The 15,790-nt window shown below is 45.5% G+C and overlaps 1 protein-coding gene across 8 annotated transcripts in view; it reads left to right on the plus strand.

The window, feature by feature from the left end:
- Nucleotides 1–15,790, plus strand: part of LOC119979626 (kazrin-like) — a 312,322-nt gene that overhangs the window by 121,711 nt on the left and 174,821 nt on the right. The gene's annotated exons all lie outside the window — the stretch shown is intronic.

Raw genomic sequence — 15,790 nt, forward strand, 5'->3', positions numbered from 1 at the left:
CGATGGTAATGCCATTGAATACCAAAGTGCAATTGTCAGATTCTCTGTTGGAGATGGTCATTGCCTGGCACTTGTGTGGCGTGAATGTTACATGCTACTTGTCAGCCCAAGTCTGGATATTGTCCAGGTCATTTGGACATGGACTGCTTCAATATCTCAGGAGTCGCAAATAGTCGAAACATTGTGAGCATTGTGCAATCGTCAGCAAACATCTCCACTTCTAACCTTGTAATGGAAGGAAGGTCATTGATGAAGAACTGAAGACACTCTTCAGTTCTTGGCCCTAAGACACTCACCTGAAGAACTCCTGCAGTGATGTCCTGGATCTGAGATGATTGACCTCCAACAACCATCTTCCTTTCTGCCAGGTATGACTCAAATCAGCGGAGAGTATTCCCTCTGATTCCCTTTGACAACAACCACAACCATCTTTGTTTAGAATATAGAACAGTACAGCACAGAACAGGCCCGTTCGGCCCTCGATGTTGTGCCGAGCCATGATCACCCTACTCAAACCCACGTATCCACCCTATACCTGTAACCCAACAACCCCCCACCCCTTAACCTTACTTTTTAGGACTCTACGGGCAATTTAGCATGGCCAATCCACCTAACCCGCATATCTTTGGACTGTGGGAGGAAACCAGCGCCGCCCTGAGGGACGAAATGTGTCCAATCAGCAGAGAGTTTTCCCCCTGAATCCCTTTCACTCCAGTTTTGCTGGGACTCTTGATGCCACACTTGGTCAGATTCTGAATTGATGTCAAGGGTAGTCAGCGTGATCTCACCAAACACCATCTTTCTAACCCCTGTTTTCGTACCACATACCATCTTAAATTATTACCCTTCGTAGCCATCTCACTAACCAGTAGAAACTATCTCTAATAGTTTAGCCTATAATAATCCACAAAATCCTGGTATTCTGGAGATTCCCATTGGAAATCCTCTTGTTGGTGTCAATGGAGTTTCAGAGGAAAAGTAAGCAACAAAACAATTGGTGCAAAAGTTGCTGAAAACCTGAGGGACAAGTGGAAAATGCACTTTAAAGTCGTCTCACTGTTCTTCAACTCTGACCAGAAAGCCTTGAGTGAAATCAATGTTGCTATGTTGACTCAGGTGATTAGTGAAAGCCATTTATTATACAAATCAATCCATAGAACGTGAGCAAAGACTACCCGCAGAACATATAGCAATCTGTAAAAAATTGCATTAGAGTGTAGTAATTCTGCAGCCTCTTTAGAGGTGAGCCCCTGAATCAAGGGCATCAGCAAGAGGATAATGATGTGGTAACAGGATTTGCCACCCCTCCCTGTTCCATCACATTTATTCAATCACTTTCTTTTCCTGCTCTTTCCAATGCCCTGAATTTTTCCAGACAAAACAGACCCAGCATTTTTTCTCTGTTAGTCCTGAATAACCTGCCACTAATCTATCACCTTGCTGTTAATATAATCAGGTTCATCATTTCACATGCTGGTTCAAGGTCCCTTTCATTTGCCATCCTTCATGTCCAGCTAATTGTCAGCCTGCGGCTGCAACAACAGCGTCAAACGCCTCTGGTCGTTTTCTGCAAAGTCCAGCTTCACGGCCATACAATGCTGCTGAGGACATACATTTTATTTACTGGGGTTAATATAACTCCGGCATTGTGTGAGACTCACTATCCTGGCAATCAGCTGCCGGTGGGGTGGAATAGTCAACACTTGCTGTGTTTATTTTCCTTTTCATTTCCTTGCTGCCTTTCCTAACTGATGTTTAATTTCCATTCTGCTCCATAATATGCTGGCCAGAAGAGAGGCATTTTTCGCTTCTTCAATTCTTGCGGGCATTGACCAGGCCGATCTAACCCAATCCTGTCATCGCGCGTACAATTTCCCCCAGCAATCTCCAGCGTGTACAGTTTTCCCCAGCATGTACAATTTTCTGCAGGAATCAAAGACAGCATTCAGGAGCAGGAACTTGGGCTGATTTTCTCTTCTTTCTCTCTTTCTCTCTCTCTCTCTCTCTCTCTCTCTTTCCCTCCCCACCCCCCAATATCATTCACAGAGTCCTTCGTTTAATTCTGCTGAAGAACACTTGAGGCCAAGGGCATTGTGGGAAACAGAAAATAAGTCCTTGTAACCTTTTGTTATGGGGTAAATGATTACTCTGGAACTATTTAAAACACGGCAGCTTTTACCTTGAGCTTCTCACTGAGTGGTATCCATAGCAACTTCCAGGGGGATTGTGGTACCTCAGTAATGGAGCAACTGCGGCATTCAGCATGAACAATTCTACCCACTCATGACATGCACTGTAAAAGGAACAGCTGCATTGTGTCAGCAACAGGTAGCTGTAAATCTTTTTAAAAACAGCCAAAATATAGTGTCTTTAGGTTGATAGATAGCATGCTGACCATAACTACATCTTTGCTTTGTTGTGGTCGGTCTTCCTTAAAGCTGTCTACTACCAGCACTTCAAGCCTTTCAGTCCTGAAAGAAAGCAAGACTTGCATTTCTGTAGTGCCTTTTCATGTCCTCAAGATGTCCAAAATTCTTTTTTATAATTTTTAAAAATTCATTTAGAATACCCAATTATTTTTTTCCAATTAAGGGGCAATTTAGCATGGCCAATCCACCTACACGGCACATCTTTTGGGCTGTGGGGGCGAAACCCACGCAAACACAGGGAGAATGTGTTAACTCCACACGGATAGTGACCCAGAGCCGGGATCGAACCTGGGACCTCGGCGCCGTGAGGCAGCAATGCTAACCACTGCGCCACCGTGCTGCCCAAGATGTCAAAAATTCTTTACAAACAGCACTGTACCTTTTACCTTATATCTTTGAAATTCAGTCAATGTTTTTTAAATTTAAAGTGCCCAATTATTTTTTTTCCATTTTAAGGCAGAATTTAGTTTGGCCAATCCACCTAGCCTGCACATCTTGGGGTTGTAGGGGTGAGACTCACACCGACACGGGGAGAGTGTGCAAACTCCACACTGACAGTGACCCGGGGCCGGGATCGAACCCGGGTCCTCACCGCCGCGAGGCAGCAGTGCTAACCACTCTGCTCCTTTTTGTAAAACATCCCATGGCACTATTCATCGACTTGAGAGGAAAGATGTTACCTTTTATAGAATTTGCAGTGCAGAAGGAGGCCATTCGGCCCATCGAGTCTGCACCGGCTCTTGGAAAGAGCACCCTACCCAAGGTCAACACCTCCACCTTATCCCCATAACCCAGCAACCCCACCCAACACTAAGGGCAATTTTGGACACTAAGGGCAATCTCGCCTCGGTATTGCATTAAAGCTTTGTTGAGTTGTATATTAATTTATGTTTGCAAGTGCCAGGAGTAGGGTCAGCCCACAACCTTCCGACTTAGAGGGAACATTAGTGCTTGGTGCCAGTACATAGATTTATTTAATCAACAATAGCACCTGTATTGAGAGGGGATTAGAAGTGACACAGAGTGCGGCAGCTTTATGAAACGTGGGATACTCATCAATCCATATCCACCACCAGGAATTAACATGATTTTGAGCTCAGCCCTGATGTATCTGTTTTGCCAACACCCTGTGCTCTTCAATCAGGAATTATTCAGATTCCCGACCGCGGCCAGATTGCAGCATTTGAATTCCCGTCCAATTCAATCATCCTGCTGCTGCCTCTTTCTGAATGACCACGCTTGCCTCGTCACTTACTATAAATTGCACCCATTCTGACCAGCTGCAACAGTGAAAGCATCTGGCATCATCCCAGGGCACAGAGCGGGCAAATGCATTTCCCACAGGAGTACTACTTGGAACAAGTATCTCCATACCAGACTAGACACTAAGTATCCCAGCTTGGGAAATGTTAAATTGAAGCTTTGAAATGCAGGACCCTTTCTTAATTAAACCACTAAGCTTGCTAAATGTGTGACCGCCATCATTTTTCCCTTTTGAATTTCTTATGCCATAAGACAAGAACAGATAGGATGATATTAATGGTGTTAAGATGGGAACAGATACCTGGAATCTTCGTATCTTTATTTATTCTCGGATGGCAATACCAACGCTGCATTAATTGTCCATTCAGGCTGCTAACTCTGGTTAGCTACATTCCAGGAGGTTTCACCACATGACCTGCCTTCTACTGGCTCACTGCGTCTAAAACAACCGATTTTTCCACCTTAAATATAATAAGTAATAACTGAAAGCATTGGAAGAAAATGAAGTCCTCAACTCTTTAAATGCTTTACTTCATAAATGCTTTTCTTAGGGGCAGCACGGTGGCTCAGTGGGTTAGCCCTGTAGCCTCACGGCGCCGAGGTCCCAGGTTCGATCCCGGCTCTGGTTCACTGTCCGTGTGGAGTTTGCACATTCTCCCCGTGTCTGCGTGGGTTTCGCCCCCATAACCCAAAGATGTGCAGGCTAGGTGGATTGGCCATGCTAAATTGCCCCTTAATTGGAAAAAATGAATTGGGTACTCTAAATTTATTTTTTAAAAAATGCTTTTCTTCAGCCGCAGGAGCTAACTTGTGATGGGGCTTTCAGGCTGCAGCCGCACAGCTTATGAGAAACTTAACCAAGGACAGTCTGGGGATTGGCAACCATATGTCCACTTCTGTGTGTCAACGTTTATCCAATTGCTCTCCTGTGCAGTGTCTTGGGATATTTTACTACATTAAAGACACACAAATATGAGTTGTTCCTGCAGTTACCCAGGAAAGTTGGTCTTGGGCCTTTTCCTTGAACCATTATAGTTCTTGTAGCAATGATGCTCCAATGATGGTGTTAAGATGGGAATTTGTGGGCCGCACGGTGGCACAGTGGGTTAGTCCTGCTGCCGCACGGCGCTGAGGTCCCAGGTTCGATCCCGGCCCTGGGTCACTGTCCCTGTAGAGTTTGCACATTTTCTCCCTGCGTTTGCGTGGGTTTCACTCCCACAATCCAAAGATGTGCAAACTAGGTGGATTGGCCACGCTAAATTGCCCCTTAATTGGAAAAAAAATGAATTGGGTACTCTAAATTTATTTTAAAAATAGATGGTAATTTGTGGCATTGATGGATGCAGGCATGGGAAGGAAACATTGAAAAATTTCGTCAAGGTGATGTACCATCGCAAAAGTGAGGGGGATCGTGGTGGTGGTGCGGGGAAGAATAGTCATTCACACTGACGAGAATAGCAGAATTTGCCTACACACACTCTCCTTGACATATTCGAAGAGGAGCTGTCCTCAGCGGCATTATTGAAAAGAATGAGGACAGAGACTGCTCCAGAAGTGTTCAAGCCCAGGAAGCCACCTGGGTACACTTCAACAGAGCCATTTGATGCACAGAGCAATCCCTATCACTGATGTCACACAGAACAAGCTAGCAGGGAGCATCTTGGTGCAGGTTAGAAGATTGAAGTGTATTTTTTAAAGAAGAAAATGTCGAACCAGATTCGAGATGTCCTACATATTTCCATTATATATTAATGCCTTAATATCAAAGGACCCATCACGTGCTTTAGCAGGTGGTGGCCACTGAGGATCTCTCAGGGGTCCGCAAGCTACAGCTTTTTAAGCTGGCCCCAAACATTAAATGAGACAATTACTGCCTGGAAAACATCAAGAGGGGAATGCTCTTGTTTCATGGTTCGAGTCTATGGTTTACCATTTAATGATTTTACTTCGATGTCATTGGAGGAATGTGACCTCCACAGTTCAAATCCATAACACAACTAACATGAAATGAAATGAGCCAGTGTCCTGATTATCTTGTCTGATTAATTCCTTATCCATTTTATAATTTGGTTTGATCAATGGAGTATGTAATTATCAGGCCACTCTCCATCCACTGTACAGTCCATTTAGAGATTCAACCACAGCTGTACTTGTGCTCTATTATGGAGACCTTCTATCTATAATTGGATCTGGTAGATAGGATGTATAATTAGTTGAGATTTTCCCCCCTAACGACTCCACAACCCATTAGTGTCATGAACAGACATTGTTTCTCTGCCTCTGCTCCATGCTGTGTTTTTTCTTGAATGGTTACACAGCTGCATTGCGTTCCAGTCATCACTCCTATTGATCCAAATCTACCAAATTAATTTAAAACTCTACACCAGGTTTTCCCAGATCTATTTGAATTTCGGACGACCCATCTCGAGACGACTGAGGGATGAGTGCTTTTTATTTTTAAAGCATTTACAAGCTTTTTTTTTTGGTCCAATCGCTCTGCGCCTCTTCTTTTTCTGGAGGCTGATACGTGCTGCAATGTAGACATTTTATCTTGACCTACATAATATGTGTATTGTCCAGCTATTTGTCTGTAGTGGGCATCACCACTTGAGGCCAAGACAATTTACAGCCACGCCTGCATGTGCATTTTTTGCGTAACAGCAGCAACGGCGCTTATTTATATATTGTCTTTAACATAAAAGCACTATATGTGATTCACAAAAGAAAGACTTGCATTAATGCAGCATCTTTCAGGACCACTAGACACCCCGAAGCACTTTCCAGCAATGAAACACTGTCACTGTTATAATGGAGGAAACACAGCAGCTAATTTGCACATGACAAGCTCCCACAGTAATAACCAGATAATCTGTTTTTGTGATGTTGATTGAGGGATAAATCGTGATCGGGACACCAGGGATAGCTCCCCAGCTCGTCTTCAAAATAGAGCCACGGGATATTTTACATCCACCTGAGAGGGCAGCGAGGACCTCTGTTTAAAGTGTCATCCGAAAGACGAGCCTCTTTGCCAGTGCAGCATTCTCTCGGTACCGCACTGGGATGTCAGCCTTGATATTTGTGCTCAAGCCCTAAACCCACAACCTTGTGACACAGCGAGGTAAGAGTACAGGTAACTGAGGCATGGCCAATGTACAAAGGTGCAAGAGACCTTCCAATCAAAAAAAAAGATGCCAAGCCAAAGAAGATGATATTGGGAAGGATGACCAAAAACTTGGTCAAAGAGATGAGTTTTGCAGATGGGGATTTAAGGCAGGAATTCCAGAATATCGGAGCTGGGCAGCTGAAGGAATCATTACTAAAATGGTGGGGGAAAGGAATGGGGATGCAAAAGAAGCACGGTTGGAGGAATGCAGAGTTTGGTGCCGTATGCAGTTTAGGAAGGAGATTAGATTTGGAGGGCTGAGGCTTTCATGGTATTTAAACATGAGAATGTTAAAGGTTTGTGTTTGCTGCCAATGCGATACATTTGCAGTTGTACCATTTTACTCCGTGACATCATTGCCGGCGACGGAGATCAGAATCAAAACCGAAACCAAGTTAGACCATCTTCCCAAAATTAAAAAGAATGCACGCGGTTTAACAGGAAGATGTACCCCCCCAAAAAAACTTGCAAACAAAATTAAATGTTAACCAGAAACTAGGCGCATGTGCTACTTTCCCCTCGCTCTCCAACTGAGTCCAATGCAACAAGCTTGTCACAGCAATTATATACGCAGCCTGTGCCATTCAGGGCTTTATATTGAGTCTTTGCTCATGTAATCGGGAAGGGAAACCAAGGTTTCTCTGATTGTTTTAATATTTTCCTCCCCTCTATCACAGGATTAAAACAAAAGACAGGGGGCTGGATTCTCCGCCCCGCCGTGCCACATTTCTGTTTCACCCCGCCGGTGGGATGCTCCGTTACTCCGGCTGGTCAATGGGGTTTCCCATTGTGGGGCAGCCCCACGCTGTCGGGAATCCCCTGGGCTGCCGGCAAAGCGGAGCAACCTGCTGGCGGAAAATCCTGCCCAGGGTTTGCTGCCGCTTGTCTCTGGCCAATGAAGTCTTCAGGTTTTTTGTGTGTGAGTGGACAATGCACATGTGCAGATGGGTATTCGTGGCCATCTGGCATTGGCAGGGAACGCATTTTAAATTTGAGAAATTACTTTGGGAGCCACTGTGTACAAAGGATGATAGGGTGAGAGGGGGCTCAGTGCAAGTGAGGAGATGGACAGCAAAACTTTGGATGAGCTGATGTTTATAGAGGGTAGGAGGTTGGTCAAGAGAACATTGAAATAGCTGAGTCTGCTGGTGTATGCCCATCCAGGTTTGAGAACATATTATATTCCTTCATTGTCACCAGATTTTGGCTCTGGAACTCACTCCCTGATAGCTCTGCAGGAGTACATTTACCACGTGGACTGCATCAGTTTAAGAATAAATGCTAGCTTTTCCAGTGACACCAACATCCCATTAATTGATTTTTAAAAAAAGGTTTCAGTAGCATGTAGGCTGAGGTAGGAACATGAGCGCGTGAAGAAACTGCCTACTTCCATTTGAATGGGGGCTGGGGAAGGGGATGAAATAGCTGGCAATGGTGCCAGACTTTTGCCAAGGGCCTAAGATGATCGCAGAGAGGTAGAACTGGGTGTTGTCAGTGTGCATGTGGAAGCTGATCTCATGTACCCAAATAGTATTCCTCAGGGACAGCATGTCTATGGAGACGAGGAGGGGACCAAAGATACTGTTCTATGTTCTACGAACGATGGATTCATGCTTTAGCAGGGAGGGGGTGGTCTCAGGAAGAGCAGCCAATGCTGGAGAGTCTCTGGCTGCATTTGGAAATGAATGGAACTAAGTGAGGGCAGGTCCCACTGAATGTGACAGCGGAGGAGAGGCATTAGAGAGGGGGGAGGGGGGGGGGGGGCGGGCGGTGTGCTCAGTTGTGTCAAAAGATGAAGCATGGTCAAACCAAATGAACAGGGTTTTGCATCATGCTGGCTATCACAGAGGGTGGCAATCATGACTTTGCAATGTTGTGGCCAGGGTGGGTACTGAATTGAAGGGAGTTTATAGAATAGAACAGTACAGCACAGAACAGGCCCTTCGGCCCTCGATGTTGTGCCGAGCAATGATCACCCTACTCAAACCCATGTATCCACCCAATACCCGTAACCCAAACAACCCCCCCTTAACCTTACTTTTTAGGACACTATGGGCAATTTAGCATGGCCAATCCACCTAACCCGCACATCTTTGGACTGTGGGAGGAAACCGGAGCACCCGGAGGAAACCCACGCACACACGGGGAGGACGTGCAGACTCCGCACAGACAATGACCCAGCCGGGAACCGAACCTGGGACCCTGGAGCTGTGAAGTATTTATGCTAACCACCATGCTACCGTGCTGCCCTTTATGAGTTATGAGAATGCTGAGCATTTGGAGTGATTGGATTGCAACCAGGAATGTGAAATCCACCCAAACTGATTGAGGTCGACCTGAGAATAGAGCCAGGGAACTGACCTGATGCCACACCATGTGTTGCATTTATTCAAATTACTTAGTCCAAAATCTGCAGTTGTACTAAAAACTCAAATCGGATTACAGAGGGAGCTCAACCCAGTTACACAGAACCATTTGTACAAATCCTTTTTTTTTTGGTAAATGGGATGCACTGAGTCTGACTGATCAGCTTTAACGAGTAATTTAATCTGCATCACCAATTACTCCATAGGAGCATCTGTGACCAATAATCAGGAGCTAAGGCATCATACAAGCTGTTGCTGGACATGAAACAGACCATACACCACAGTGATTTGTGGGTGCCTCGGGCTGTCTGTTCCAAAACTGGAAAAAGAAGCAGGGTTAAAAAAAAAAGTAGCATTGTGAATTGGGATCATGACCTTATTTCCCATTCATGCCTTAATCAACTCCATGACCAGTGGTCTCTTGACTGGTCTCCCATGATACACCCACCATAGACATCAGCTCATTCAAAACTCTACTGCCTGTATCCTGTCTCATAGGAAGTCCTCCTCACCCATCATCCCTGTTCTTGTGGCTCCCAGTCACCCAATACCTCAAAATTTAAAATTTCACCGTTGAGTTTAAGTTGCTTCATGAGATGGGCGCCTCCATATCTCTCATCTCCACCAACTCTAGATCCCCATTCCCTCTGATTTTGGGCTCTTCAGCTCTTTTTGTCCTATCTTCAGCAGTCTTTACCGCAGACTGTGGAATTCAACAAATTGATACATTATTAAACAAAATTTGACACCAAGCTACATAAGTGGGGTGGGGGGTTGGGGTGGGGGGGGGGGGGTATGAGGATCAATTCATGGTCAAAAAGATGGCTTTTATGGAGCACCTTAAGGAAGGAAAGTTAAGTGGGAGGTTTAGAGAGGAAATTCCAGAGCTTGGGGCATAGGCAGCTGAAGGCATAGCTGCCAATTGAAGACCAGTGAAAATCCGAGATGTGCGAAATGCGTTCCCATCATAAACATCTCCATCTTTCCAACCCCCTATCCTTCGGTCTCCTTAAAGCTTATCTATTTGACCACCCTTTTAGCCAACATTTACACTATCTCTTTTGTTTGGCTTGAATCATTTCACCTCTATACAGTGCTTTGGGACAATTTTGTACATTGAAGCTGCTGCATAGTTCACATTGTTTAATGCAAAGGTTTAATTGAAGTTTTTGATCATTAATAACCACTCCACATTGAAGAGTTGACAGCAAGTGGCAAAAAATGGATAGACGTTTGAAAATCCAAACATTAGATGTCAGGATTCCATTTCCACTCCACATGGGGCGGTCTGGTTAAGGTACAGACTGGTTGGTAATCCTGCCTGCCTAATGATCTGTTACTTCTTTGTGTGATCAGTTGGTTTGGGTTTTTGAGAGCTGCATTTACGCTGCACTTGGCTGTAACCTCCTCCTCTTACACTGACATACCAATGTCATTCACTTGGTTTCAATGTCCCTATTAATTTCTGACAATATGCTTTGTATAAATGGAAGATTGCACAAGAAGCTGTATAGAACAGAGCTGCTGGTGTCTTATTTTTCGCACTGAATTGTATTCTGTGTCGCATTTAGTTTTCTCTGTTTCACACATGCACAAATATGTTACAGTCCAGTCCTTGATCCCTCCCTCATCTCTCCCCCACAACCTTTCCGGTCTCCCTATTGCCAGTCAATGCTGGTGCAGTCAGCGTTTCTGTGAACTTTTTCTGTCTTGTCTTGTTTCTCTCGGGGAGAGTGGGTGAAAAGATCAAGGCTGCAATGTCATAGCCCTATCTCTGACCCATGGACCCTTTGAGTATGGCATCACTGTGTGAAGCATGGTCTGTGATGTGAACTTCTAACAGGGCAAAAAAAAACCATGGTGTCTGGTACAGGACACCATCACGGTCAAAAAGAATTAACGAGACAGTGAGGTAAATCAGGGAGTAGAGGTTACATGTTGCCAAGTTCAAATTTTGAAGGCCTGGTGATTGTGGGAAAAAGACAAAATAGAAACTGAGAAACTTACGGTAGGAGACATTGTGATGAGTCTTGATCATAACATGGTGATGATTCAGGGAAACATATATTTGTTGCTTCGGAGAGACAAAAGAGGAACGTTCAGAGGAACTCTGAAGAAGATTCAGACAGACTTGAAACACTAACTCTGGGCACGATCTAACCAGATTGGAAGAAGAGACCCATGGCGAGCACGTTTAGCCAGGTGCTTCCCAGCACTCCCGATGCCGAGAAACACACTATCTATTGGGGCTCTGTTTCAATTCGGGGCCTCAACGGGGAACCTCTCACCGAACCCACAGTTAATCCCATTTCCTGCACTGATGATCTCTGATCACCGGAATGGCGTCTCGCTCTCTCGACCCTCCCCCCAAGCGACCCCTGAACCCCACCCAAAGCCCCAACGCACCTATGAGGGTCCTGGGGGATGGGCTGCTGCACTACCTCCTCACTACCAATGGGGGCGTACTACCACCTCACAGGCTCAGGGCCTGGGCCCGATTCCCCCTGCAGGAAAGATGCCAGCACGGCACCACGTGGCAATGCAAGGGTACCGGTGCCCAGGTGGCACCATCAGTGCCAGGGTGCCACCATGTCCAGAGAGCAAGTACCTGGGGGCCTCCGATCCACTGGGAGTCCTCCACAAGTGCCGTTCCATCTGGTCCCCGTTTGTGGGACCAGCACTGACCGGCACTCACCAAGACGGAGGGGTTAGATCCTAACACCTCGGGTAGATCGGGGAGTGCCTATTAGAGTGAAACTAGCTGTCTCACTTGATTTGCAAAATAGTGATCGCGACATCTCGTGAGATTCCATTAGATCCCGTGAGGCATGGCTAGCCGGGTAGATCCTGGAATAGGGATCTCCCGGCATCTACCAGCAGCGCCATCTTTCGGGCACAACGCAGGTGGTAGATCGTGCCCTCTATTTCTCTCTCCACCTGCTGAGTTTTACCAGCATTTTCTGTTTTTATTTTAGATTTCCAGCATCCACAGTATTTTGATTTTAATGAAGTAACCAGGAGGAGCACCTAGTTTACTGGTATTGATAAAACAGAGAAACCAGCATGGGTGTGAGAGGGAGGGAATGGAAAGTGGAGGTCAGAGAGGGATCAGCTAGCAAGTGACGAGCTTTCTTTCTACATCGTGTTCAGGATTCTGGGGAAGGAGTTTTAAAAAGGATCTCCAGGAAATTGAGTGGAGGGCTTGAAGAGTCACTTGAAGGGTGTCGAGAGGGTTTTGAGGAGTAACCTGGGAATACAAAGGCTGGAGAGCCTCCAAGTAATGGAAGATGATTCAATTCTTGGACATGCTTGTACTTTATAATCCACAGTTCCTGATAAAAGAAGTGTTTGTCATATAAGAGCAGATTCGGCTTCTTCAAGACTCATTTAGCTACATTGGTATCCCATTGGCGGTTACAAGAAATAGGAAGTGTGAGGCCATCAGTGAGGAAATCAAGAGTTATGGGAATAAGGTGGGAAAATGGAGTTGAGGATTACCACATCAGATCAGCCATGACCTTATTGAATGGCAGACTCGATGGGCTGAATCGCCTACTCCTATGTCTTAAGGTCTTATCAGTAGATGGATCCGTTTTTGTCCAATGTGTGCAGGAGGGTTTCCTGATGCAGTATGTAGATAGGCCAACAAGAGGCGAGGCCATATTGGATTTGGTACTGGGTAATGAACCAGGACAGGTGTTAGATTTGGAGGTAGGTGAGCATTTTGGTGATAGTGACCACAATTCGATTACGTTTACTTTAGCGGTGGAAAGGGATAGGTATAAATCGCAGGGAAAGAGTTATTGCTGGGGGAAAGGCAATTATGATGCGATGAGGCAAGACTTAGGATGCATCGCCTGGAGAGGAAAACTGCAGGGGATGGACACAATGGAAATGTGGAGCATGTTCAAGGAACAGCTACTGCGTGTCCTTGATAAGTATGTACCTGTTAGGCAGGGAGGAAGTGGTCGAGTGAGGGAACCATGGGTTACTAAAGCAGTTGAATCACTTGTCAAGAGGAAGAAGGAGGCTTATGTGAAGATGAGACGTGATGGTTCAGTTGGGTCGCTTGAGAGTTACAAGTTAGCTAGGAAGGCTCTAAAGAGAGAGCTAAGAAGAGCCAAGCGAGGTCATGAGAAGTCTTTGGCAGGTAGGATCAAGGATAACCCTAAAGCTTTCTATAGGTATGTCAGGAATAAAAGAATGACTAAGGTAAGAGTAGGGCCAGTCAAGGACCGTAGTGGGAAGTTGTGCGTAGAGTCCGAGGAGATAGGAGAGGTGCTAAATGAGTATTTTTCGTCAGTATTCACACAAGAAAAAGACAAAGTTGTCGAGGAGAATACTGAGATACAGACTACTAGACTAGAAGGGCTTGAGGTTCATAAGGAGGAGGTGTTAGCGATTCTGGAAAGTGTGAAAATAGATAAGTCCCCTGGGCCGGATGGGATTTATCCTAGGATTCTCTGGGAAGCTAAGGAGGAGATTGCTGAGCCTTTGGCTTTGATCTTTAAGTCATCTTTGTCTACAGGAATAGTGCCAGAGGACTGGAGGATAGCAAATGTTGTCCCCTTGTACAAATGAAATGAAAATGAAATGAAATGAAAATCGCTTATTGTCACGAGTAGGCTTCAATGAAGTTACTGTGAAAAGCCCCTAGTCGCCACATTCCGGCGCCTGTCCGGGGAGGCTGGTACGGGAATCGAACCGTGCTGCAAAATCGAACCGTGCTGCTGGCCTGCTTGGTCTGCGTTAAAAGCCAGCGATTTAGCCCAGTGAGCTAAACCAGCCACAAGAAGGGGAGTAGAGATAACCCCAGTAACTATAGGCCAGTGAGCCTTACTTCTGTTGTGGGAAAAGTCTTGGAAAGGTTTATAAGAGATAGGATGTATAATCATCTGGAAAGGAATAATTTGATTAGAGATAGTCAACATGGTTTTGTGAAGGGTAGGTCGTGCCTCACAAACCTCATTGAGTTCTTCGAGAAGGTGACCAAACAGGTGGATGAGGGTAAAGCAGTTGATGTGGTGTATATGGATTTCAGTAAAGCGTTTGATAAGGTTCCCCATGGTAGGCTATTGCAGAAAATACAGAGGCATGGGATTCAGGGTGATTTAGCAGTTTGGATCAGAAATTGGCTAGCTGATAGAAGACAAAGAGTGGTGGTTGATGGGAAATGCTCTGACTGGTGTCCAGTTACTAGTGGTGTGCCACAAGGATCTGTTTTGGGGCCGTTGCTGTTTGTCATTTTTATAAATGACCTGGAGGAGGGCGTAGAAGGATGGGTGAGTAAATTTGCAGATGACACTAAAGTCGGTGGAGTTGTGGACAGTGCAGAAGGATGTTACAAGTTACAGAGGGACATAGATAAGCTGCAGAGCTGGGCTGACAGGTGACAAATGGAGTTTAATGCAGAAAAGTGTGAGGTGATTCATTTTGGAAGGAATAACAGAAAGGCAGAGTACTGGGCTAATGGTAAGATTCTTGGTAGTGTGGACGAGCAGAGAGATCTCGGTGTCCATGTCCATAGATCCCTGAAAGCTGCCACCCAGGTTGAGAGGGTTGTTAAGAAGGCGTACGGTGTGTTAGCTTTTATTGGTAAAGGAATTGAGTTTCGGAGCCATGAGGTCATGTTGCAGTTGTACAAAACTCTGGTGCGGCCGCATTTGGAGTATTGTGTGCAGTTCTGGTCGCCACATTATAGGAAGGATGTGTAAGCATTGGAAAGGGTACAGAGGAGATTTACAAGAATGTTGCCTGGTATGGAGGGAAGATCATATGAGGAAAGGCTGAAGGACATGAGGCTGTTTTCGTTAGAGAGAAGAAGGTTAAGAGGTGACTTACTTGAGGCATACAAGATGATCAGAGGATTAGATAGGGTGGACAGTGAGAGCCTTTTTCCTCGGTTGGTGATGTCCAGCACGAGGGGACATAGCTTTAAATTGAGGGGAGATAGATATAAGACAGATGGCAGAGGTAGGTTCTTTACTCAGAGAGTAGTAAGGGCGTGGAATGCCCTGCCTGCAACAGTAGTGGACTCGCCAACACTAAACGCATTCAAATGGTCATTGGATAGGCATATGGACGATAAGGGAATAGTGTAGAGGGACTTTAGAGGTGTTTCACAGGACGGCGCAACATCGAGGGCCGAAGGGCCTGTACTGCGCTGTAATGTTCTATGTTCTAAAGATGTAGCCTTCAAATGGAAGAGCTCGCAGTTCTTAGCTGGATTTATGATGACATTGTGGGGGGTTAAAGAAGACGGTCTTCATTGTGAGGATTACAATGAGCAATTAACCTGTGCTTGTTCATTGTAACATAGGCAGCATGTTAACTACATGCTCATTGAACGATCTCTTGTCTAGCCAGCTGTTCATCGGCTGGACACACTACTTGAAACTAACCTGTACCTCGTAATTGAATTATTACTGGAGCAGGTGCTAGGAATCGCAGTTGAAGAGAATCTGAGCTGGAAAAGAATGGGGACTGGCGCAGTATTGGAGTTAGGGGGTGCAAGGTTTTTGAATGCTGCAATAGAGACTTTGGTGAAGGAGGTGGAAAATAGGAGAGAT

Source organism: Scyliorhinus canicula, chromosome 16 (genome assembly GCF_902713615.1).
Source record: "Scyliorhinus canicula chromosome 16, sScyCan1.1, whole genome shotgun sequence".
Taxonomy (NCBI): domain Eukaryota; kingdom Metazoa; phylum Chordata; class Chondrichthyes; order Carcharhiniformes; family Scyliorhinidae; genus Scyliorhinus; species Scyliorhinus canicula.